Source organism: Pongo pygmaeus, chromosome 2, assembly GCF_028885625.2.
Source record: "Pongo pygmaeus isolate AG05252 chromosome 2, NHGRI_mPonPyg2-v2.0_pri, whole genome shotgun sequence".
NCBI lineage: Eukaryota > Metazoa > Chordata > Mammalia > Primates > Hominidae > Pongo > Pongo pygmaeus.
The window spans coordinates 129,281,067-129,308,755 of NC_085930.1; the positions used below are offsets into that span (position 1 = coordinate 129,281,067).

General features: G+C 37.1%; 1 pseudogene; it reads right to left on the reverse strand.

The window, feature by feature from the left end:
• LOC129032917 (eukaryotic translation initiation factor 3 subunit K-like) overlaps nucleotides 1-27,689 on the reverse strand; it is a 91,841-nt pseudogene that overhangs the window by 25,225 nt on the left and 38,927 nt on the right.

A 27,689-nucleotide genomic window follows, 5' to 3' on the forward strand; every position in this document is an offset into this window, starting at 1 on the left:
TGCATTATTTATTCCTTCGACTTCTTTGCAAGGGCGCTACCTTTGATTTTTCAAGCTGTATACTGCACAGGTGCCACCTCTAACAGGGTGCCATTTATATCATCATAATTTTTCTTATTTTGAAAAGTTTTGGTTGTAATTGATCAATTTTGTATCATAATTTTTAAAGCTGACTGACAGATGGGAGTAAGCTCTTTTCTTCTAGCCAAATAAGTATATATTGTGAGTTTTCTGGATGATGGAAATAAAGTGCTTTACTCTAACATGGTTGAAATGTATTGCTCATGAAAACTTAAAAGTAGAAACAATTTTAACAATTAAAACAGCTTGTTGATCTAACAACTCCTCGAGTAACCTGTGCCACTAAAATGTAGCTGCTGTTCTTCAATGCTGTTCTCAGTGTGTTGGCTAAGTTTGATATTTGGGATTGCTACTTATATATTCTAAACTCTACAACTACTTTAATTATGTCTTTAAATATTGTGTAATAACCGAATTCATTTACCTTTAAAGATATATAAATACATATTATATAAACATAATCATACTAATATTCTAGTCATTGTGTTTTAAATAGAAATTTCATTAGTATAAAAAATAATCACTTAAAATTGAGCAAGCTAAATGTCACAGATTCAAGACAAAATATTTTTTCTGTTGCAAAATTGAAAATTTTGTATAGAAAGTCAGGATCAAAAAACAGAAAATGACAAGGTATTAAGATGAAAATTAAAAATAGTCTTTATATTATTAAATTTGAGGGAAAATAGCTAGAATATAAGAAAAGGATTTTAGAACTAATAACTTCTGTTACAAAATTTCTAATAATTTCTGTTTTCAGAGCTAGTAACTCAGTTACATTATTAATGGAGCAAAGTATGAACTTATTTTCTAACATCACCTCAATCATAATATACTAATTTTAAAGAAAACTGGATGAGGAAAAAAAAGTCTCCATTAAAATCAATGTTTTTTCTGGTGACAGAATTACATGGCAGTGTAATCCAAATATTAAACAACAGCTGGTTTCATTGAATGTTATCCACTCCAAGCATGCAACTTTAATTTTCCAAAAGATGAACTAGGTAATAAGGTTTTGAAATATTAAACACAAATTCTTCCAAATGGTAAAAATAAATCTACTTCTAGGAATTCCATACGGTGAAATTTGAGGGAATTTTTTTTTTAAAGTTGTCTATTTTTCCCTTTGTTGCCTATGCTTTTGTGTCATATTTAAGAAATCACTGCCAAATTTAATAGCATGAAGCTTTTCCTCTATGTTTTTTTCTAAGATTTTAATAGTTTTAGCTCTTATATTTAGGTCTTTGATCCATTTTGAATTAATTTTTTATATTGTGAAAGCTAAGATTCCCACTTCATTCTTTTGCATGAAGGTATTTAGTTTTCTCAGCACCATTTGTTGGAAAGACTGTTCTTTCTTGCATTGAATGGTCTTGGCACACTTGTCAAAAATCATTTGACCATATATGTGCAGTTTTATTTCTGGGCTTTTTACTCTATTGCATTGGTCTATGTTGTTCTTTATACCAGTACTATATGTTTTTATGAGACATCCAAATTTGTTCTTTTTCAAGATTGTTATGGCTATCTAGCAACTCTAGAAATGCCATATAAATTTTAAGATGAATTGCCTGTTTTTTCACACTCAATTTCTAGTAGAGGATCATCTGTAATATTATAGAAGCATGACAATGTTAAGTTTCTTCAGTTAGCAGAAACTGTAAAAAATTTTGATTATTTTAAGTCAGAATATCAATTCAGAATACCAACAATGAAACCAAAATATTACAGTAATTGAGAATGTAAAATATATAACCAAACACATATAATTATAGCAGTGACTGAAATCTTTTAGAATAAGGTTAAGGAATTATAAATATTTCTAAATCATTCTCAACTTATGACATAAACAGTGTAAACCAGATAGCAATTATTAATAGATTTATGGTTTCTCTAAAATATAAATATTTCTTTTTGAGAACATTTTGGAGAATTTTTTTCAGTGACATGACTACACACACACACACACACACACACACTGAAACGAAGATAATTTCCAAAGCAAAATCTAGACAAAAAAAAATGTGTGGGTCCAGGGATACAACAAAACCACAAATGTATATGGAAAACTAACAGCTTATAACAAAAATGCTTTAAAAAATAAAACCTATAGATAACTCTTTATTTCTTTTCTGCACATTTATTAAACTTAATAAATGAAAAATAAAGCAAAAACTTTGACACCACTCAATTTTTTATAGCTTCCAACAACTATGCAATGATCTTTGGGCTTCAGTGAATTATTGGAGTACATTAAATAAAATATTGATTTGAAACACATTTATCAAGTATAAATTTGCAACCGTTATCAAATACACAGTGGGAAAGTGGAGGTCATGCTATCCTATCATTAAAACTTCAGTTAGAGGCAGTGAGCCATGCTCTTTTACAAATTATCTATATTATTTTTAAAGTATAGACTGTGTAATACAAGGTCTAGGAGGTAATACGATTCATTTAGAACAATTCATTACAAATAATGTATTTTCTAAAGGATATATCATATATAATTATATATAATTATTTTCTAAAGGACTGTATTTAGAAACTGTAATCCTTTAGAAAATAATTATTTTAAAATGCATTTGCTTCTGACTAACTTGGCATAATGACAAAATATTATAAGCAAAATGATGCAAGAATAAAAATTCAGTGTACCTATCATCTTGAATACATCAAAGAGTTAAGAAATTATTCCAAGAAAAATAAAGCTATCTTTATAAATATATATATATATATTATTGATCATGTGGTGGGTTCTAAGATGTACTGCCAAGATTTCCCTTTTGCTGGGAGGACAGACAGATAACCATTCTCAGCTGTCAGTCCCTTTCCTGAATTGCCTTTGTGAAAGAGACCCACTTTGTCCAAGGACATACCTCCTTCCTGGGGCAGCCAGCAACCTAACTGCTAATCAGCATGGGGGTATAATGGACAGTTTCCCTTACCCCATCTCTGAACAACTACAAAGAGCCATCTCAGCTCCAGGTCCGGCTTTGTCCTTGTTGAGACTACATTACAGCCCAACTTTCCCTCTACCCAATCCTGATTCCTTCCCTTTCCTCACTTCCTTTTTCCTCTCAAAGGTGTCGATCTCAAGAGAGAGTTCACCAATACATCTCTTGCATGCTAATATGTATCTCAATTTTACTTCCTAGGGAACTCTACAGCATTCACTAAGCAGTCACCCCCAACATTGACCACAATGTCTCCAATATAGAAAATACTAGTGAATAAAGGTGAAAGGAAACTGATTTCTCCTGCAAATCTGATTATCAGCCTATATATGATACAACAATATCATCTTAAAGAAAAGTTTAAGATACTGAAAGAATGACATGTTCTTTTTCTTGCTCCAGATCCGTGTCAGTCTTTGTTCTGACACAAGCAAGATAAAGGTCACAGAAGTTGAAATACATTATTTGTAATGAATTGTTCTAAATGAATCATATTACCTCCTAGACCTTTTAGTCATTTAGTCATCACATATTTATTCAGCCCTTTATTAGGTATTCATTGCTGCATAATAAATTACCCCCAAAATGTAGCAGCGTAAAACAACAAACATCTATTATCACAGTTCTGAGGATCAGGAGGCAAGAGCATCCTAGCTAGGTGAAATGCCCCTCCCCAGAGGTTGCAGAAAAACTGTTCGTTCACTTGTGTTGGTCTGCAGTCATCTCAAAGTTCAACTTGGGCTGGAGAGTCCACCTCTCAGCTCACTCACACAGTTGTAGACAGGGCTTAATTCCTTTCTGCTGTTGACCAAAGGCTTCAGTTCCTTTCCTCATGAGCCTCTTTATAGTGTTTCTCACCACATGGCAGCTAGCTTCCCCCAGAAGAGAGAGCACACCCAAGATGGAAATCGCAGTACTCTATTGTCTAATCTCAGAAGTAATGTACTGTCACCTCCACAGCATTCCACTGGTTACAAAACAGATCAATTCTGCTACATGTAAGAGGGGACTAACTAGAATGTGGACACCAGAGGTGGAAATAAGTGGGGTCATCTTGGAGGCTGGCTACCACAAGCACCTTCTATTGGCTAAGCAATGCACTAGTGACTAGGGGGAAAACAGACATGATCCTTTCATGGATCTTCTATTCTAAAAGCAAACTGACATTACACAATTATGTCTCTATTGCTACAAAACTTGTCATGATGCTATAGGCAGGCATAATAGGAAAATCACTGAAGGCTTCTCTGAGGAGGTGTCATGTCAACTAAGCCCTATGGGATGAATAGGAGTGATTGGGTGAAGGAGCTTTAAAGTCAATTTGTGAGATTTTGTTTTGAGGGAAGATGGTGTTGAAATAAGCCTCAAAATTGACAGAATGTTGAAGAAAAGCTTATATGCTCTGCTTTAGAAAAATACAGGATTAGAAATAAACTTTTCCATTAAGAATGGAAGTCAGTTTCTGAAAAGCAAATAACTTGGTAGCTAAATTTGGAAGACTGAGAGGTTAAGTATCAAAGCAGCCAAATGTCTGATATGACTAAATTTCTTAAGCTCCTGACAACCAAGGACAAGGCAAAAATTTTCCTAGTGCCAATAAACCTGTTAATTTACTTTCTTGTTACACACATTAAGGCCCTTAATGTAATAGTTGTTTAAAATGCTTGTGAAACATCATTTAGTTAATTACTTGAGTCATAAAACAACAGCTATTGTGAAAATTAATGATGGGTTAACAACGATAACTGTTGTTGTAAATGATTAACAAGTAAGCTTACTAAGCTTTTCCTAAACGTGTATTATACTCAAAGGCAATAAAAATACAATTTGGAAATGTGTCATTAAAAGAGTTATCCTGTAGTTCTATTTCTACTGTAGTAGAAATGTTTTAATAAGGTAATTTCTAAAACTCCTTTTCCATAAAACTAAGACTTGTAGATGCTGGGGAAAAAAAGATGTGGAAAAAGCTCTTCTCTGGTTTATCATAGCAATTCACAAATCTTAGCAATTTTATATTAAATACACTCTGTTTGTTAAAATAGATGCCTGCCTGAACTCTCAACACAGTCTGCCTAGGACTTTTCCTGTTTTAGCACTTACAGCTCCATATCCTGGGGAGCCCCTGTCTCATTTCATCACTGATATGTTTTCAGCCTTTGATAAAATATGAGTTATCTCTCTTTTTCAGGTTAAAGTTCCATTTGAAGCTGTAGCCAATCATGTTCTCACCTGGTAGGAATAAGACTTTTCCAATAACTTACTAAACCTGCAGAAACAACTACAGTCTACTCTCCATTGCTGTGAAATTTAGCTTAAGCTTAAGCTGAGATTTTTCTCATAGCCTAAATATGATAAACTAGAACTTGAAAGGGTTCTCTTGGGGATGGACAGTATTGGGAAGGCATGAATAGTTATGTATGCACGGTGGTTACCCTTCAAGAGCCGTGGCAGCTCCAGGGATCTCCTGCACCAGATAATTCAGCCCTAACTATTTTCTGACCTATGTGTCTTCACCTATGATTTAAATTCCAGGGAGAGGAAATCTGATTAGCATATTTGAAACATGTGATCACCCCTGTGGTGATAGGGGTGGAGGACTGTGGAAGGAATCACATGGTACGTTTTGGGGTTGGAGGGAGATGCAAAACTGCTTGAACCAGAGGCTGATATCAAAATCACATGGGGTGGGGTAAAGTTTTTTCAAGCTTCACATACCATGCCTACTTTCCATCCTTAGATTCTCACTATAACGAAATATGAAAGAAGAGGAAGCATGCCTTATAGGGAAAACTCTCCAAGTCAATCCTGGGTTCCTTACCTTAGTTGTGAACCCCCGTCCTAGAGTGAGAAAAACCCTCCTCCTTATTTCCTTTCTGGACTTGCTTGTTAGTTTTTGTAGGAAAAGCAAAAGAGAAAAGACTTATTTGTGCATTTCAAAAAAAAATACATAGACCATTCTCTACAAAATGCAGATGCTGAGAAAAAGAAAAGACAATATGCGGAGAGATTTTGAGGAGAGAAGACAAAAATTGAAGATGATCACAATGAATGGCGTCTGTTTCACATCACATAAGAAATGATTCTTCAGTTGAGATGGAGATGTGATGAGGTGACTGGAGAACATTTGTGAGACATACTTTTGGGTTTTCCACTGGGAATAGTCATTAAACCATTGTCTAAGAGTTATAAAGAATTAAGCAACTGAAATTAGAAGTATGCATTTTAATAGGCTTAATTATCTGCAGAGACCTAGTGGTTAGTTGAAATTTAGGATTTACATTTGAAGTAATTTACTTTGTTTCTGATTACAAAACTAGTATGTGTAAACTGTAAGAAATTTATAAAATAAAAATAAGAACAAGAAAAAACAAAAAGTCTAATGCTAAGGAACAACTGTCATTACCATTTTGTCATATATCCTTTCAGGATTTGTATGCATATGTGCAAATATTATTAAGATTTTAAATACATGTTTTTCTTTCAATATAACAATTACATGTCTATTGTCAAAGTATTAGGAAAGACAAAAACACATATAGAATAAAATGGCACTCATAAACACTTTAATGTATATCTGTATATGAATATTTATTTTCTCTAATACAAATAGGATCTTGGTGCACATTCTACTGTTTTTTCACTTAAAGATAACATCCCACTTAACAAGATATCATCTAGTCCCTGTTCCAGTGGTTCTCATCCAGAGGCCATTTTCCTTCAGGAAACATTTGATAATATTTGAAGACATTTTTGGTTTACATAGCTAGGGGCAAATGTACTACTGGCATCTAGTGGGTAGAAGATGGGGATGCTGCTAAACATTCCACAATGCACAGGAAAGTCTCCAACAACACAAAATAAGTATCCATTCAAAAGTCAATAGTGTCAAGGCTGACAAATCCTCTTGTGTTCCATAAAGTTTCCCTATCTTTGCAGGTATAAAAACAGGTAGAAATCCTTCCAGGATCCCTAAAATCCCAACTTATCCCCCAAATACTGCCAAGAATGTCACCTTCTGACAACCTAAGAACCAGAATTTGCAGGGATACTGATGGTCGAAAGCAGCAAAGACCCCAAAATATCATATCACATGCTTACTTAGCTGATTAGTGCCTGGATTCATGGAAGGACCAAAAGGTCTGTGACTTCTGATATGTCCTCACATGTAAATTTTGCATAGACAAACACAGCTGATGCTAAAGCCTCTCTTTCATTGTTTCCTTCATGATTCGGCTTAGGATCTCACCCATTCTTTACTATTTGTACCACCGTGCATTCCATCAATTTCGGAGCCCAGATCAGGTTCAAAGACCAACCTCCTTGAATGCCCAGGGCATGCTAATAAGACTTGAGGTCCTAGAACACCTGGCCTGGTCCCTGTGCTGTCCTAATAGAAATAATTTTCTTTCAAATGTATGCCAACCGTATTCTGCTTCTAAGACCCAAACTTTGCAAAGAACTACAAGTTTACTTTTCATTGTATCTTATGGATACTAGTTAGAGGTAAATTGACCTAGCTCTTTTTTTTTTTTTTTTTTAATGCAAGACTGTTTACTCATTTGAAACTATTTATTTCTGGCTGACCATAAGTTTGAGTTTTTATTTCATTCTACTCCTCATCAATTTTAAAGGCAGAATAGAATTCTATTATATGAGTAAACTATAAACGATCTCTTATTAAGTTGGTGCAGAAGTCGTTGCTATATATTCTATTTTTCACTATTATAAACAACATTTTGACAGGCATCCTTGTCCTTTTTTTTTTAATCTTTTGATTATTTCCTTAAGCTACATTTCTAAAGTGGAATTACTGATTCAAGAGGCATGACCATTTTGAAGTACAGTTATAACATCTGAACCCACTAAACTTGGGTGAAAGTTTCTGCTTCCCCACATTCTCTCCTACTCTGAGTTTTGTCAGCTTTTAAAATCTTTCTAAATATATAAAATGAAAAAAAATATTTTATTTCTAGTGTGGACTGTGCATAATTTCAATGTTTATTACCATTGTACTTTTTTGTGAAGTTATTTTTTCTGATTTGGTGTTTGTTTTTTTTTAATTTAAAAAGCTTCTTTGTCTTTTCTAGGCTTATGTATTACAAATGTTTTACCTAGGTTATTTTTAAACTTTATTTTATATTATGCTTTTCTACATAGAGGTTAAGGTTTTTGTGTAGCCAGATCCACCAATTTCATATAGTTCCTAGCTTTTGTGATTAGAGTGTTCTTACATCCCACCACCCCATTTCTCCCTTTGTTATTTGGACGGGGGTGGTGGCCAGGATGGGGAGATACGAGGACTGAAGTATAGCTTTAAGTTATTATTTTGATTTGCCTGGGTTTGGTTTAGAATAATTTATGTTTTGCCTCATTGATTTTAAATGGGCCTTCGACAATGTGTCTAACACTGTGCCAGCTAACATGTTATTGTATAGTAGGCAAGTCTTTCTTCATGACTGTTTTTTTCCAATATTTTATACATTTTGTTTTTCTCAAGTATATTCTGTATTTAAAAAAATCCTCATTGGTTTCTCTTGAAAATAAGGTCAAATTTGAGTAGATTTAGTAGAAATTGACATCTTTACCATGCTGAGTTATCTTAATAAAAATATGGTACACTTCTAATGAAATATTATAGATGGTTATTAAGTTTTTATAACTATATATCTATTGTTTAAGCAGAAAAAGTAAACTGTGGTAGCAAAACACCCACATACATGTTAGATGTGCCTTCACAGTCCCCAGGCCTCACTCTCCTCTCCCCATACTCCAGCATCTCCAAGGACGCTCCAAGACAAAGAACTAGTGCACGTTCATTTGCTGCAACTTTTGCTCTCTGAGCAACCTGGGCTAAGACAATAAAAACCCAACAGTGAAATGGATAAAAGACTTTAAAGGGTACTTCAGAGAAACCTCAAATTACTAAGAAACCAATTAGCTACCAATAACTTAATAAATAAAAATATATACTAAGCCTCAGTAATATATATTATCAGGAAAATGCAACTAAAAACCGCCCTCAGGTACTGTTATAAAGCTACAAGATGACAAACATCAACAAGTGTGGGGGAGAAGGTGGGAATTCTCTCTGCCAAAACTGTAAATTGATACAACCATTTGAAAAACGGTATAATATTACTCAGAAATATTTAAAATATCCCTATCCTATAATCCCACAACCCCACTGTGAGGTTTATATGTACAAAAATACACGCATGTGTACCACAGGAGATGCACTCAAAATGTTCACAGCAACATTATTTGCAATCTTTAAGTATTAGAAACCATCCATACGTTCATCAACAGTAGAATGGATAAGTAAATAACAGGGTATTCACACAACAAAATACCTCACAACAATGAAAATGAATGAAGTGCAACCACACGCAACAATATGAACAAATTTCACTACCATAGTGTTTTGCAAAAGAAAAAACACAAAGGGATACATATAGTATATTTATGTAAAGTTTAAAAACAGAAAAAACTGAACAATATTTTTAGGGATGCATATGTAGATGACAAACTATAAAGGAAAGCAAAAGAATAGTTATCACAAAAGTTAGGAAAATGGTTACTTCTAAAAGGGGAGGAAGGGGAAACACCACCAGGGTCAGACATGCGGCTTGTAGATGATAATATTCTTTGGTCTCATTACAACAATGGTAATATGTGTGTTCGCTTCATTATAATTCTTTAAAAGTCATATACATTTTATATTCTTTTCTGTATGTGTGTTACATTTCACAATTTTTACTGAGAAAATAAAAGTATCCAGCTCACCACAGTCTTCCCCAAGCATCTCATCAGATGCTAGGCATCTGTTCCATCCTCCTCCTTCTTCACACACAGAGATAGGCCTTTCAATCTTGTATAGAAGAAGCAACCACATCAAACATAATTAATGCATAATTATTTGAGTAGTGCCCGCATGATTTAAAGAAAGATAATGAGAAACAGCTCAAATGTCTAAAATAATATCTCCTTGGCTCATCCATTCTCCAGATTTGGGGCACACGAGATATTTTGAGTATATTGCTCCATCTCAGAGAGAAGGTTTTGAGGGCTCTTGACCCACGTCAGTCACCTTATTGTAGGTTCCTTCAAAGGCCTGAGCAGGATCTCTGGGAGCTCAAAGATCTCCCTACCCTAGAAGAAATGTTGGCATCTTAGACCTCTTTTGTCTGGTTAAATGTATCCATGGCTTCATCCAGACAGGATAAATCAAAGTATTTTTTCATGTCCAATATACATGAATGAAAGCCATGTGTTATCTTAGTTGGGATTCTTAATTGTAAGCAACAGAAGTTGCCTCTGGTTTGTAAAGCAGAAAAGAAGTTTACGAAAATAATATTGTCCATTTCACAGAATCACTGGGAGAATGGAAATCCACATCCAAGCTCAGCTTCCAGGAACAATGTCCAAAACTCCACAGCAGAACTGACCTGGTGAGGAGAGAAGGACCACTGCTCTTGCCATCCATCAGTGTCACTCCTGGGACAAAGCTCAGGCTCACACCTGTGGCCACCCTCGAAGCTGGAGGCCTCTGCACGCCACCCTGCCATGGAGTCTGTACGGCACTTCCTTCTCAAGTTGCTCACTCCCAAATTGAGGTGTCATAGTGAATGTGTCTGAATGGAGGAACTCAGGATGCTGTGGTTACAGCTGCAAGGGAAACTGAGAATGAAGTTTTGGGGTTCTACCAATACACTGGGCAGCTAGAAATCAACAATGTCTACTTCAGGTGGTTCATCTGTGCTCTTTTGCAAATAAAACTTTCTGTGTGGTACAAATTATGGAATAACAAAAATCCAGTTACTGCCAATTTCTAACTACATGATTGATGATATTTTTAACTCTCCAAAAAAAGCATGAAATCTCACCATCTGTTTTGCTCTTTTGTCCCTTGTGGGCAATAAATTTCACAAAGTCCCCATGATTCAGAGGAGACAGAGGTGGAGCCTTTTTCTGGATCTGCATGCATATTTTATATCCATTTTCCATATCCTTTGGAAGGGATTTGGGAACCAGAAATGTCTGATTCAACCATTTGGGGGAAGCAGCTGGCATACAAGAGCCTTGAGGAGGTGAAAATCCACCTTTACAGGTGACTCTAAAACCCTGAAGTCTCTAGGTGAGGATGGGTCGAAAACGGTCACAGGTTGGACTGGATGCCAAACTGTGATGGCTAGCGGCCATGCAGCTCCCTCACAAGCTGTTGTGTTTTGAAGCTATCTTGAAAGAATTTCTGGCACGCTGGAGAGAGATTTAAGAGTGTGAAAGGCAGACTCCTTGTTTTCTATTCTGCTTGGTAATTTAATACATTTGCTTTCTACACTGAGACCTTCCATCTCAAAGGGTGGCATCTCTGCACACTTAAAATTGATGTTTACATAGGAATTCAAGGTACCTGGTGAGACTGAGAGGAAAAGTGGCAAGGGGAAGAGATAAAAAGCTGCAGGGATTTTTTTTTTCCTTGCTTAAAATAATTTAAAGCATTTTTTTATCTTATTATCTTTGTTATTGTTGCTATTACTATTTTTCCTTAGAGAACAGCTCAGAAGTTATCATCAATCCAAGTTTTTAAAATGGTTTTCAAAATAGGGCTTCAGCTACACGGGGAAAATTTGCCTTTTTTTCTGTTTTAATTTTCAAAGCACTTAAGGCAAAAGCGTTGAGTTTCTGATCTCCTTACATTCTGTGGTGTCTCATTCATGGGGATGGTTGGATCAGGGCTTACACAAATAGTTGTGGGATGGATGAGGCCTCAGACTCCAGGCATGGCACCTGGGACTAATGAGATTAGAGAAAAACTGGATTCAATCAGGGACAAAGGCTAATGGGATTGCCATTTTGAGAGAATATATGGTGCCCTGCTGCTCATTTTCCTAAGAGAATCTTTCTGTCTTCTCTTTTCAGAATATTGGGATAAGATTTCAGTGTTTATTGAAGTCACAGGGAAGTAGATCACCGTGTTTAAGACATTGGTGCCCCTTCCTTATGTTTGTTTAAAATATGTGGAATCCTTTAGTCTTCAGATAGAAAAGAAAAAATGTGTCTGCCGAGGAGTTCATCTGCAAAATAGGAGTTTGGAGCAGGTCACAGCTTCTGCTCTGGAAACTTTTAAGAGAAGGCAGCTGTCAAATGAACCAATAAAATGATGAGTAGGACATAAAGAGATTCCAAAAATATATTCTATAATATATGGGAAGGTAATATATGATTAAGCCACCATCCCAATTCACTGAGAAAGGATGGATGTTATAGTTAACTCAGTTGGGTCAATTGCTTATCCATCTAGAAAAAATAAAAGTAGATCCCTTTCTAACACCTTATATAAACAGAAATGGGTGGATTAAAAGGAGCTAATATTTCTAGCATAAAAATATAAGAAGAAAGTATAGGTGACTATACACATAATTTAAGGGTAGGTGAAAAGTGTCTCTTTAAGTAACACAAAAAACCCAGACAGCACAGTAAAAAAAAGTTGACTAATGTACATCAAAATGAAAAACTATATAGCAAAGATGGCATAAACAAACTAAAAGCAAATGTTAGACTGGAAGAAATTATTTGCCACCTTGTGGTCAATATCTATGATATATTAAAAGTGCAACATATTGATGATTAACATTCAAAAGTGAGCAAAAGATGAGCAATACAAACAGTGACTGAACATATGAAAATATGCTCAATCTCACTCTTGTTTGGGAAATTAAAATAACAGCAAGAGGCAATTTTTTTGTAAAGAAAAAAGAGCAAATTATAGGTTTTTAAACTACATTTATAGTATAATCTTGTTTTCTTAAGAAAGAAAAAGAGAAAAAAAAGGAAGAGAGAGAAAGGCCCTAGCTATGCATATGTATGTTTTGGAGGAGACATCCCAAAATGTTAAATTAATTACCTCAAGGTCAGGGGGAGAAACAGAGATGAAAGAGCAGAATTTTAATTTTCTCTTCATTTATCTTTATAGTGTTTTACTTGTTTTAAAGAGGATGTATTACTTTTATGATTTTTTAAAAATCCAACAATAAAGCACTGTTTTAAAATTAAATGGGTGATTGATTATTGTGATGAATTAGGACAGATAAAGAGTCAAAGTTGACTCCCAGATTCTGGTTTGGCTTATTGGCTGAGATAAAGACATTTCCATTGCAATAAACAACTGTTCTCACATATAAATTCTTGTTCATTTATACAGAGGGTAAATATCAGTCCACAAACTAAGGTTCAAGAAATATTACTTTTTTCTTTCATCAAAATAATTTTGACCCTGAATTCATCCATCTCATGAGGCTGTTGGGACATTCTGTCTCCGTCATGATTGGGCCCTGCCCCCATCCAAGGTCCCACCATACCCTGAAAAATGACAAAGCTGCCACAACCATCAAGAAGCACGGGAGAGGAGGCCCGGACTTAGAGACAGCAGATGTGAGTGGCGGCAGTCTTACACCTTCCAGATGGTCTTGGGCATGTTGCTGCTACTCTTTGAGCCTCAGTTCCTTCATCTATGAAATAGGATTGATATTATTTGTTCTGCATGCCTCAGAGAGGTGTCATGGGATCGTAGCCCTTTAACATTAACCCGAATCCCTTCATGATACTGTCGAAGTGATTTTCCCTGAAGCTTATGGTGATCTTGCGCTTGGTTGAATGACTGCCAACTGAACTGTGTGAAGAAAGGCAGGTCTTTGAGAAGATAATGTGTTTACAATGAAGACATGTTGGAGAAGCAGGCAGAGATGGAGGAGAGGGAAGATAATGGTGATCTGAAATTTAGATCTCAGAAAACTAAGTCATCAGAAGCCTCAACTGATCTAAGACCTCTTAACATCTTGCTCAGTGCTTCCTCCAACAGAACTGTTGCATGGAATGGTAGTTTGTTCTTTATAAAATAATTATAAATGAAATAATCTTGATTTCTGTTTTTCGCTTGTCACATAGAAATTCTTGTCGAATGACTAAAGACTTCATTTAAAATTTACTAGATAGCCCTTTAGAGACATGTTTATCATCTAGATCCTTCTCCCAAAACTCAAAGAAAACAAGGAAATGATTTATGAAATGTTCAATGAATATCTGTAATATCTATGCTTGTGTTTACAGCCACAATTTAGTGCCATTTCTCTGAGTAGGAGCACCTTGCACTTGAACAGTATTTGAACAGTGCCTCCTTTACTCTGTAGAGGCTATGTCACAGAAAGGTTAGATGATGTTTAGGAAATATGAGCCCTAGTTTTATCCTAAGTTGGTCATCCATTAAACTGTGGACATTGGACCAGTGGCTCTCCCCAGGCCTTTATTTTCCCCTCACGGTAAATAAGGCAATTCTACAATCTGGGATTTAGATGATAATTTTCTGCTTTAACATGATAATAGAAGGGGCCAGCTAGTGGATTTTGCTTCTAAATTCATTGTCTAGAGTTTGTTTCACTTTGTGTTTCTGGGGCAGCTTTTAATCTCTACGTACCATGATTCATCTTCAATAATGACTGAAATGTTTCGTATGCGTTAGAGAATTCTTACTTTGAATTTGAAATGAAACCAATTATACTAATAATTGACATTTACTGTTATTTTATTAGCTATAACTAATAATGAGACTAAGACATGTTCTGTGCTATGTAGAACTGCTCATTGACATGCTGTAACTTCACTACAAATTCACTCACCCAACGTAACCCACCAGTAGAGGAATCAGCGAACTATGCCCCCATGGGCCAAATCCAACATGCTGCTTGTTTTTGGAAATAAAGTTGTATTGGAATACAGCCACATGCATTTCTTCATGTGCTGCCTATAGCTGCTTTCATGCTACAACAGAACACTTGAGTAATTGCAACAGAGACGGTATGGCCCACAAAGCCTAAAATATTTACTATCTGGACCTTTACCAAAAAAAATTTGCCAACCCTTGCACTAATATATCTCTCCCCTTAATTGGAAGGCTTTGATCTATTGGAGAAGGTCTGTACTCCTTGAAATGACATTTGGGCCTCCCTTTCTTTCTTTCTTTCTTTCTCTTCCTTCCTTTTTTTTTTTGATGGAGTTTCACTCTTACTGCCTAGGCTGGAGTGCAGTGGTGTGATCTCAGCTCACTGCAACCGCCGCCTCACAGGCTCGAGTGATTCTTCTTCCTCAGCCTCCCAAGTAGCTGAGATTACAGGTGTCCACCACCACGCCTGGCTAACTTTTTGTATTTTTAGTAGAGATGAGGTTTCATCATATTGGCCAGGCTGGTCTTGAACTCCTGACCTCAGATGATCCACCCGCCTCGGCCTCCCGAAGTGCTGGGATTAGAGGTGTGAGCCACTGGGCCCAGCCTAGGGCCTCACTTTCTTAGCCAAGTGACTTTCCATTTTTTTCTTCCTTGAAGCCTCTACTTCAATCAAGCTACCCTAGTCTCTTTTCTACTTCCTTCAGATGAAATATGCTCCTACCCATTTGACATACAGCTCACACCATGGTCCTAATTTGCATACAGTAGTTTTCTTTATCCTTGCCTCTCAAAGTGTGGTCCATGAATCCCCAACATCATCACCTAGGAGCTTGGTATAATTACAGACTCTCAGGCCCCAACCCAGACCAACTGAATAAGAATCTGAATTTTAACAAGAGCCTCAGATAATTTGAAGCACTTCTCTAGAGCAGTTCTGTTCAATAGAACTTCCTGTGATAATGGAAATGTTCTTTACTTAACAAGCTCCACTATGTTAGCCATTAACCATGCATGACTACTGAGCATTTGAAATGAAGCTAGTGAAACTGAGGAACTGAATTATTTTTTAATTGAATTTTAAGTTTAAATAGCCACATTTGGCTGGTGGCTACCATATTAAATAGTGCAGTTCCAGACTGTGCCCTCAGAAAAGGATCTCAGGTAGGACACTTATAGCTCACTCTCATAAGCCACCAAAGTCACCTGGAGCATCCCAGTATCAGCCTGAGTCCTAAACAGGGTCTGCCTTATGGAACATCCAGCAAGGTCTATGGGAACTGTGTGCTGTGTCTCGAGTGCCAAATGTATCCCCAAGAGGCATTGCAGGGACATTGGCTGTACGTAGAAACTCAAGGCCAAATCCTCCCAAAGCACCCATTGGTCCCAGGTAGTAGTTGAGACACAAGGCGGATCAGATCTAAGGATCATTCCAGCAGGGTGGTGGGAAGAGGCAATAGCTCTATCAAGCTGGTACATCCCATAGAGGGAGCCAGTCCACAAGGCAGTCTTGCAGACTCAGGCCTGACTGTCCCCTTACTGTAACTACATAGGCTTATGCACAAGGAGATCCCAGGCACAAAGACCTTTAGAGGCCATCTTGTGTAATTTTTAAAAATAAATGATTAATGTTACTGAGGTCCTCAGAGAGTGAGGAATTTGTACAAGGATATACAGGGAGTCAGTGACAAAGTGAGCTGTAAACCTAGTTAATCTTTTCATAATTTCATGGATGCAGCACTTCCATCTCAAGACAGGAAAGGCAAAGACCCTTCTGTGTAGTCTGGCTTAGAGTCTACATCCTCACTGAGACTGGGACCCCCAAACCCAGTGCTCAGTGCCCCACACCCTATGTTTATGGTCTGGGAGCTGCTACTAAGGAAAGCTGAGGAATGCCCTGAGGGTCCTGACTGTTACCTCCTTCATCTCAGACTCAGTTTCCTAGAAGAGCTCTGCCTGTCATAAGCCCAGTATATTAGTTTCCTAGGGCTGCCATGAGTAATTGCCACAAACTTGTTGGCTTAAAATAATAGAAATTTATTTTCTCACAGTGCTGGAGGGCAGAAGTCTAAAATCCAAGTGTCAGTAGGGCCACACTCCCTCCAAAGTTTCCAGGGATGAATCCTCCCTTGCTCCTTTCTGATTCTGGGGTCTCCTGGTGTTTCTTGGCTTGTGGCAGCATAACTCCAATATCTGTTTCCATCTTTATGTGGTCTTCTTGCCTGTGTCTTTTTGTGTCTTCTCCTTTCCTATCTCTTAGGGCCCATCCTAATCCAGAATGATCTTATCTTGAGATCCTTACCTTATTTACATCTGCAAATACCTTATTTCCAAATAAGATCCTTTCACCTGATACTGGGGTTCAGGACTTGAGCATGTCTTTTTGGGGCCACTATACCCAGTGCCTGGGATCCTTTCCAGAAAGCCTCAGTGCCTTCTCTTCTGTGAGTATTAGCCTCTTTCTCTCCTGGTATTGTCCTGCCTGTTCCCCAAACTCATTGCAGGGATGCTATCTACAAAGCCTCTCTCTAGGGCAGGGAAGGGGGAACCGGCTGAAGCAAACCGTTTGAATGATGACACATCACAGTAGCTGTGTATCCTGCCGGCATGGAAATCTCTGGGGTACTGCCTCTTTTCTCCTGGCCCTGCCTCCCAGACTTATTCTTTCTTCCATGGCACAATGGCATGGTGAAACGACCCTTGCTTCCATTGCCCCACCAGCTTGGTCCCAGTCCTCATGACCTCATTGAGCATACTCCTACACCCAACAGGAGAACACCTAAAGAATGCCTCATATTCACCAATATATTTGATGCCCCTCCCCAGTGTCCTCCACCCACATTCTCTCCATTGAAATAGAATTCTCAGCCCCCCAGAGAAGGGGTAGGTCCCAGAGCCAGGTATGTTAAGTGTGATTGAGCCAGACTTAGACACATGATCTGGGGAAATATCCATGGTCTATGTGAAGCCAATCAGACTCCTTTCAAGAGGATATTCACTAAGAAGCCTAAAGACTGGGCAGATAGAGAGGGCATGGGCACTGCAAGCTGGCTGTAAGGGCTTGTATGATCTGAATTAGGGGCCACATTGGGTTGACAGACATGTTAGGCTGTATGCAAGCAAAGCAAGCCTGATTGTCATGGGACAAATGTGCAGAGGACTGTAGACATGAGACACCATTTGGCCTGAGAGCACCAGAGCAGGAGAGAGAGAAGGGAGAGATGCCTAGTAACATTCCCATGTCTTCAAGGCCTGACTATACTTCTGTACTTTATTTCTGAATGTGTCCGTTATTTTTCCATGAATCCCCTTTAACTCAAACAAGCCTGAGTGAGTTTCCATTCTTTGCAACCAATAAACAACCCAAACCACTTCTGGTTTACAATCAGTTACCCTGTGAAGACAAATCCAATGAAAAAAGTATCTTACAAGAAACAGGCATTCAATACTTTGTTATTGATAGAATGAACAAACCAAAAAGAATACAACCTCAGAGAGCAAACTGATCTGGGGCCAAGATTCTTTTCTGTTGTAATTTAACAAGTTGCCGTCATGATTTATAAATTGATTGCTCATAAGTTTTGTCAATACAAATTTTTACTCCCCCTCAAGAACCTGATCATTGGTGGATGAGTTAATAAAGTCGTGTTTCTGAATCTGAAACTTGAGATGACAGCCACAACAATCACAAGGACTTGAGTAAGAGTCTTGGCGGCCCTACACATTCTTACTACATCTGCTGCTGGCAGCTCTGCCGAAGAGAGCAAATGAAAATGGAGAGGAGGGGGAGGCAGTTGTACTTGATTTTAGATAAAACTGACCTACCTAAAGATCAGATTTAGATTTTTACATTTGGTTAATTACTGGTGTTTTGAGGGTACAATAGGGATAATATGCCCATGATAATATTTTGCCTATTCAACAATATTCTTCCCTTATGTCCCCATACATAAATGAGGAGCAGAGATTCAAAGGAACTAACCAATAATGATAGTAACAAAAGATACACATAACAGTTCATATTGTCCATTCTTTATGAAAGAGATTACATGTCAGAGAAATATGATGTAAAAATCTTGCTTTCTATAATATTAAAATATATGTGGAAAAAACTCTCTGAAATGTTATCTTTTTATGCCTCATTTTAAAAGTTTGGCCAGGGGAATCGGGAGGGATGTGATACTTCATTGCCAGCTTTTTCCAACGTAACATCATGTAATGAGGTAAGATTCATTAAGCTCTGTGTTGCAGCAAACCCGTAAAACTTCAGTGAATATGCTACAACACTTTTGCTCAAAAGCTTAAATACATTTTCTATTTTTAACCTAAATAATTGAATTTTCTTTTTCCTTTCTCTCTCAATAGTTATGCACAGCTTTCCATGGAAATTCCCTGGTCTCACCAGAAGTTTTAAGAAATATGAATTGATGGGGAAAATCACAGATTTAAAAATCTAAAGACATGGGTTCAAATCTTAGCTTTAAGCTGAGTGTCAGTTTCTTGATATGCAAAATTGTAATGGCATAACCTACTTATTAATGTTATCAAGAGGACTGAATAAAAGAGCTTTTATCTGTAGTTCTCAATCTTGAGCTCTCAGTATAATCACCTGGCAACCGTTTAAAAAATGGGAATGTCTAGGCCCTTTTCTAGCCCAGTTGACTCAGACTCTGAGAGTGGAGACTTGGCATATATATATATATATATATATATATATATATATAGAGAGAGAGAGAGAGAGAGAGAGAGAGAGAGAAACAGAGAGACAGAGTCTTGCTCTGTCCCCCAGGCTGGAGTGCAGTGGCACGATCCCAGCTCACTTCAACCTCCACCTCCCAGGTTCAAGTGATTCTCCTGGCTCAGCCTCCTGAGTAGCTTGGACTACAAGTGCCCACCACCATGCCCGGCTCATTTTTGTATTTTTAGTAGAGACAGGGTTTCACCATGTTGGCCAGGCTGGTCTCGAACTCCTGACCTCAGGTGATCTGACCGCCTTGGCTTCCTAAAGTGCTGGGATTACAGGCATAAGCCACCGCCCCAGCTGGCATCAATATATTTTTTAAAACACTTCAAGTTTTAGAACTTTTAACCACCCAGCCCAGGACAAGAGCAACTGCCTAGTTTTAAAACCTACTGTTAACCTGAGATTTTTAGGAGGAAAGCAATAAAGCAATGTGTGTGTAGGTGTGAGTGTGTGTGTGTATTAGGTGTTATCTCTTTAGCTAATCTATAATATGCTAGGGCCTAGTAACAAATGAAGCTGTGAGTAGCTAATCTCATCTATCTGTTCTACTGCCAGGATTGTAACAAGTAGTAATTTCAATTGATACTGAATATAATTAATGATGTAATTTTCAGTTGTTCCTGTTTAATTTCCCTAAAATTACATCAGGACTGGGACATTGTGACCTAGTCCTGATCGAAAAACAATAGATAGAATTAAGCCTCTATGAATACTTCCCTCCCATTGAGATCATGGGGCATATTCCTTTTCTAAATGTAGCACCTTCTTAACACACCATAATGACCAATTTAAAGTCCCAAGCATCTTGAGTATGGTAAATTTCTAATTTTATAGACTATGCTGAAAATAGTTGGAACCTCTATGTTAGACATCAAATAAAAGTGTGATGCTGTTGTCCCTTTTCCCACAAAGTCTTTGGCATTTTATGAACCAGCAGATAAACTCATCATAGACTTGAGATGGGTATCTATGGGTATCTATGGGCTTTTAGTGTAGTAACTCGCAGCAAGAGCTTCAGCCTGGGTTTATGGTTTCTCTGAAACTTGGGAACCTCCAGTTCTGCAAGTGGCCCCTAGTAAATAAATTACAAAAAGGGAAACTGAACTATGAGTTTTGATGAAGATTCTCTTCTTTTAATTACAGGAAAAAATTAAAATGGAATCAGTCTGCTAGACATCTCTACTCATCTCCAGTTACTTACCAACCATGCATTTAGAAGATGAGGCTTCTGGGGCTTTTGTTTGTATTTTCTCGCTCTCATTTTTATCAAGCCAATAAAGCACAGGCTTAAGCTCACCCATGTCCTGCACACCAGATGTGGTTCACAAAATGCTGTTTTTTGGAATCTTGAACAATTTAAAATGAAATGCAAAAGCAAAAGTAAAGTTATTGCTAGCAGTGTACGTCCCCTAACAGTTCATCAGTGTAAATACTTATAGAACGATTTAATTCAAATAAAGAAACACTCACGGTCATAAATCAATTTATTCTCACTACTCAAGGGAGATAAAAATGCCAGAGTTTGAAGTCCCTAAAACAAATAGTTTTATAATTTCAGTTGCTAGGTTAAGACTGTGTTTATATAGTCTTTCATTATCACAAAGCACTTTGCAAATTACTTTACAGCTTTTCTAGTGAATGGATTTGATTAAAAACTCACTGTAATGACAAACACCCCATATTATTCTCACATTTATTTACTGAAGGTGTTACCAGCAAATTACCTAATCGAAACCCTTTTTTCTCTTTTAGCATTGCCCACGCCTTGACCTTTGTCCCAGTGTTTGTAAAAAAATTCCATTCTCATGAGTAGTATATTAATTGTGAAAGAAAGAAAGGAAGGAAGGAAGGGCAAAAGAAAAGAAGAAAGAAAAAAGCTGAATTTTCTTGCTTTCAGCCTAAACTTTTTGACACATCTGTAACATTGTCTATTCAATGGATTTCTTTTCTGAAAACATCTTTTTCCCTTACATCTTTATCCCTTACATCTTTATCCATGTAACTTCTTCCTTTTAGCCCCTTGGTGTTTGATACTACCTTCATCTTACATCCTTGGCTTTGGTTCCTGTTTTCCTAATTTTATTCAACATTTCCCATTTCTAAGTCCTTTTAGTTCCTTTATTTAACGATCAATAAGTGACATTATTAATGGATAGTCAAACATAAAGGAAGTTGAGTTGACAATGGCCTTTCAGTCTTAGTGATATGTTCCTGAGTACATGTGGCCAAATTCTTGATATTAAAATATTTAATCCCACAAGAGCTTGCAGATATTTCTAAGACATAGGCCAACATTTATCTTATATAATTACAGGGTGAAAATCTCAATATTTTGAACATAGCAAAATGTGCCTCTACATGTCAGGCACCATGCCAAGGGTGTGGGGAGACAACAGTGTATAAGAAAAATTCAGACGCTAACAATTCATGAAGCTAACAACTAAGTGTAAGAGATGGGCTTTAATATATAATCACAAATTATTATTTAATTTACAGTTATTGGGAATGCTATGAAAGAGACAGGGTGACATAAAAGTCTATGATTGTCGGGCATGGCCTACTCTGGGAATCAAGGAAAGTTGCTCTAATAAAACTGACATTCAGGCTAAGTCCTCAAGAATCAATACCTGTTGGCTAGGTAAAGAGAGGGAAGAGAAGTGTTCCCACTAAGACAATAGCATGCCCCAAGGTTCTGAAGCTGGATGGAGCTTAGTAAATAAGACAGACCATAAGAAAGTCAGTGTGGCTCAAGTAAAGAAATCAAGGTAAAGAAAGCTCAAGACGAGAACTGAAGAGATAGGTAGTGGTCAAATCTGGTGGGCTCTAAGTGGGCAGCCAGTGAAGGATTTTAGTCAGGGAAATTACATGATAATATCTGCATTTTAAGAGCACGCTAGTTGCACTGGGGTGAATGGATTGGAAGAGGTGGGGACAGGACTAAAAGGAAGGAGACCAATTAGGATGTTGTTGGTTCAGGAGGGAGATGATGATGAATTAGACTAGGGTAGCAGCTGTGGAAACAGATAGAAGTAGAAGGATTTGGGATATATTTAGAAAATAGAATCACTAGAAGCAAATGTTTGATTCTACTGATTTTACTTCCTAAATATATCTCAAATCTATATTATATATAAACTCTAAATCTTTCCATTCATCTGTGTGCATATATGTGTTAGATCACGGAGTCAAGCAAGTAATTATTTCACTTTGCTCCAAGCTATGGCCACCAGCTCCAATATCAGCTCAGGACTTCCATCTTTGGAAGTCTGTTAGTCACTAGAGGACTGATGAATAGATCTAGACACTGGATGGACAATGGCACCCAAAGCCATCATTAACAGTGGAAAAAAATAACTTGCAACATGTATTCTATTGACCATGCTGTTATTACATTTGCATAGATGGGACAACCAATATACATGAATACAAATAAATATTCTTATCTAACATGGTTGAAAGTAAAGTACTCTAATTTATCAAATATGGGTTACCAGCTTTCCAAGCGTGAGTAAATGACAAATTTTAGAACATAAGTGTTCCTTGGACTCAGGAGAACACAGCACTATCTAATACCACCTATTTCATAGAGACATTTTGTTACTTAAACAATATGTTACATTAGAAACTATATTAAAGTTTCTGCCACATAGTAGATATAAAAGAAATGATAGCTAAGACTTTTATCCTGAGAATCATCATTGTGAATATTACTTACTGTGTTACAATTTTTCAAGCTGGCTGACAGTTTCAGTTGACTATGCTGAATAAGCCAGCCTTTTCTACACATGTTTTTAACCCTGACTATGGTATTTGGAGATGACTAACTTTGGAAAATTAAAAACTTGGCTATTCAAAGCTATGTATGTGGTACATTATCATGAGTCTGGTACATGCCTCACACCTTCCTGAAGAATCCTCAAAATTCGGATGTCCATCTTTGCATTTTCAGGCAATGTCAAAGGTTGCCAGACATTATCAATTTATGAAGGTCTGTATAATGCTAAAAAAAGTTTCCAACAGGAATTTTGCTACTGAATATGTTCTCTTAAAAGATATAACAGGTCTGAACAAAGATTTTTCAGAATGGATTATTACATCTACTGCAAAGATATTCATATATCACAAGGTTGCTTGTAGAGTCAAGATGACAGCTGATGAGCATTTCAACCAAAAGATTAATAGAATACTAGAATAAACTGGTTATCTCATGTATTTTGTTTATGGAAATTAAAACAATAATCAAAACTTATAATGGGTATTTATATTTTGAAGTTTAGATGTTTGATGTCAGCTTCAAGTAGAAAAGTACCTTTTCAAAATAGAAAAATGCAAAAAGATTTATCAATATTCTTTAAAATAAGCTTCCATTATATCATTTCTTCATGCATTATTGTAAACTGCCATTACCACACATTTTATTATATACAAATATATAATAGACTAACATCTGCTATAACAGAATCCAATTTCTTTTAAGGGAGGAAAAAAGTAAACCTAAAGTGATTTTAACTAGAATACATAATTTTTTTATAAAATCATTGGCTAGGTGAGGATTACTCAATACATTTCTAAACTCGTTTTAAATATACACTACTTCCCTGAAGCAATAAACCCTCCTTGTCATGTTTTGCAAACACTCCTCTATCGTGACTCACTCAATCCCTGGATCCCTGGCTGCTCAACCCTGTTTTCTCCCCACTGATCCAGAGCTCAATTCTAATTGCTCCTGGGAATCCAAACCCCATGTCCCATTCTCCTATGATTCTGGTTTGGTTTTATAGTGAGTGGCAATGAGTTATCAATCAGGTAAATGTGTTCCTTATGATGTGTCAGGCAACATATGTGACCACCTCTTAGGTGGCATAATGCATTCCTCGCCTTTGGGAGAACCCTAATAAATGAAGTGGTTGGAAACTTCAGACAATATGATAGGCCAGTGGTAGAAATACTTTTAGTTCACCTAAGTAGCTATAGAGTTCCAGAGAATATGTTGCCTTCTCTTCAAATCTGGATGAACCTTCACCACCTTCAGGCCTGAACTTCAGGCCTCACAAGCTCAACCTGAATATATCCTCTCTTATTGAGACTTCATATATTATCGTCATGAAGATAATCCCCAAATCTCTCTCTCTTTAAGTTTAACCTCCAGTATATTCCAGTCTCCAGTTTGCTTACTACCTACTGAATATTTCCATACAGGGTCCTGCTGGCATGTCAAATTCAACATATCTAAAACGGAACTCCTCTCCCTGTATTTAATCTCTTTATCTTAATTTATTTGTTTTCTATTAATGGTATCTCATTTTTTCTGGTAGTTTAAGCTTAAGAGTCTACACTTACTGACTCCTCCCTTTTTTCCTTTTTCTCTTTCTTATACACTTAACTTCCCAGAGCCCTAACAGAAGTCAAACAGATAAAAGACAGCAACATACCTCCCTGTGAACTCTGGGCTGCTCAGTCTCTATGTGGAGTACTGTCTGATTCTAGCTACCCTCATTTCATGGAGTATATTGACAAATAGAAAGGCTTCTAGAAAATAGTAAATATTCAAAATTTGTATTAAGCAGAAACAGGATGGTTGTTATAGAATAGAGCAAACATATATTGTACTTTGTGAGATACTAAAGTTAGCTGTGAGAGCAATCACCAAGAAAGAAATTTTCAAGTGAAATATTGAGAACAAGTTACAGGATACATGACCCTTCATCTAGATTAAGAATTTAAAAGAGCTAGCTTTTGTATAAGGAAAGAAAAATTGTGAAGCAACCTCTTCAGAGACAGTTGTACATTCCATTTCAATCCCCTCATTCCCAAGCCCAGCCCAATGAGTGTTCTTCAGTGTGGTGGGAGAGATGGATGTGCATTTTCTGCACCTGAAGGACAGAGGGACTGGGGCCTGATTCATCTCTTGGAAAGTTACAGAGCTCTATGGATGCTCAGAAAAAATGGCTGTCTAGGAAGCAGCAGTACTCATGTCAAAATGAAGATCAAAATTAGTGAAACCCAAGGACCAGAGGTGTTATCTGTGGAAACTGAATCTGAGGTTATATTGAAAAGTATTGTGAACAAGGGGATGGCCTGCCAGAGTGAGGGTCCCCAGCAGTAAGGGGCAATGATGTATAACACTGTGGGCTGGAGTTGAAAGACAACTCACTGAAGGAGCAGCCTTTTCTGTATTAAAAGAATTATAGTGAGTGAACCCAAAAGGAACTCTCTAAATCCTTGTTACTCAAAGCATGGACCATAGGCTAGCACCATTTGCAGCATCTGGGAGCTTATTCTAAATGCAGAATCTCAGACATCATCCCATATGTACTGATTCAGAATCTTCACTGTGATAAGATTTCCACATGATTAATGTGCACATTAAACTTTAAGACTTAGGAGCTGGTTTGGGGTGGTATTAGTCAAGCAAGAACTTTCCTGTTCCCCCTTAACTTTCCTCTCTCCCCTGCTGAGATCTCTGTGTTTCGGAGCAGCAGTTATAGAGTTGGAAGATAAGCAAAGGAGAGCATGGAGAAGGCTGCCACGCTCTCATACTCAAAGGCTGGAGGCAGGAGGGTGGAGAACAGGAAGATGACTTACTTCCAGTGAAAATGAAAAATCAACTAATATGTTCGATTGGGACACTTTAAATAACTGTAAATAACTGTATTATTTTGGTATTTATAATTTAAAGTGACTGTAGAATATCTTATTCCCTGAGTTTGAGCAGAAATGGCTTGGGCATGGTACTGCATGGGGCTGAAGGCCTCTGAGCAGACTTGAAAGGAAGTGGGAGACAAAAGAGGAGATGCTCTTTGAAGACTATCTGTGATCCTGGAGTTTCTGATTACCATTCCACACTGGTAACTCTTGTCTCCTCATATTTGGATGATTATTATATAGAAAAGCACCAAACACTGGCCAATTGGCAGACATTACTAAACATTACTAAGAGATTTGGGTTGGCAGACTATAAAAATCTTCTGTGATTCAGGAAGGGGAACATCACACACCGGGGCCTGTCATGGGGTGGGGAGATGGGGGACGGGGGAGGGATAGCATCAGGAGATATACCTAATGTAAACGACAAGTTAATGGGTGCAGCACATCAACATGGCGCATGTATATATATGTAACAAACCTGCACATTGTGCACATGTACCCTAGAACTTAAAGTATAATAAAAAATAAAAAATAAAAAAAACTTCTGTGATTGCTAATGACTTCTAATCAAAAAAGAGATGTACATTGTCATATAGAGCGATGCATTCCTTACTCCACTAAGACCTAAGTAGAGACAAAAAAATAAATACCCCTCTGGCCCAGGATGTCATATTGAGACTTTCTCCTTCAGGTGAGAGATATGGTTTATACTGACTCTAAAGGTCTATTATTTTTGCTATAATCAAAGCGCCCTCAAGGACTATTTGAGATGATGGATTTGTCTTTCTCTATATTAGTGACCAAAACTATTACCAAGGCTTCCTGACTTTTTATATATATGGCTCTTTACATTTTTATGTTTCTTCCCTTGATGTCATCTTATCAGCTATTAGATCTCACTTGCTTCCTACTCAGTCTTAATTTGTTGTTTCTAATCATCTGTGGGTTGCAGAAACATATGGCCAAGCTTGGGAGAACTGTGTACAAACAAAGTAAACAAGCTCTGAAGGTGATGTCCCTTCTTATAAATAGAGAATTTGGACTTTGTTCCATCTACTTGGCTGCTTAGGGGTCTTCTCCACTTACAATCTAGTTCTTGGGAATGTATCAAATGGGCAAGGTTGGTAGCCAAAGAAGTCCTTGTTATTGTCACAGCAAACCATAGCGAAGTGGTAGTTTAAGATGCTGTAAACATCCTTGCAGGGCAGATAGTTTAATATACGAAACACACATCTCAGGGTACAAATTCAGATTCTATTACTAGTAGCTGGTAACCCGAAAGTGAGACTCTTAACCTCCAAAGCCTTATTGTTTTCATTTGTAAATGAGGTAATAATACATTTTGCAGGGTTCTAGAAACTAAATGAGCCAGTGGTTGTGGTGCACTTGGTTTGTATATAACCCGGTCATTTTTTGTTACCTTTCCCCACCCAATCTTACCTTCTCTTCAACTCTTGGAACTGCAATGTATAAGGAATATAAACACACTGAAATACTTGAAGAAGGATATAAAATCATGTCACATGAGCAGCAATTCAAAGAC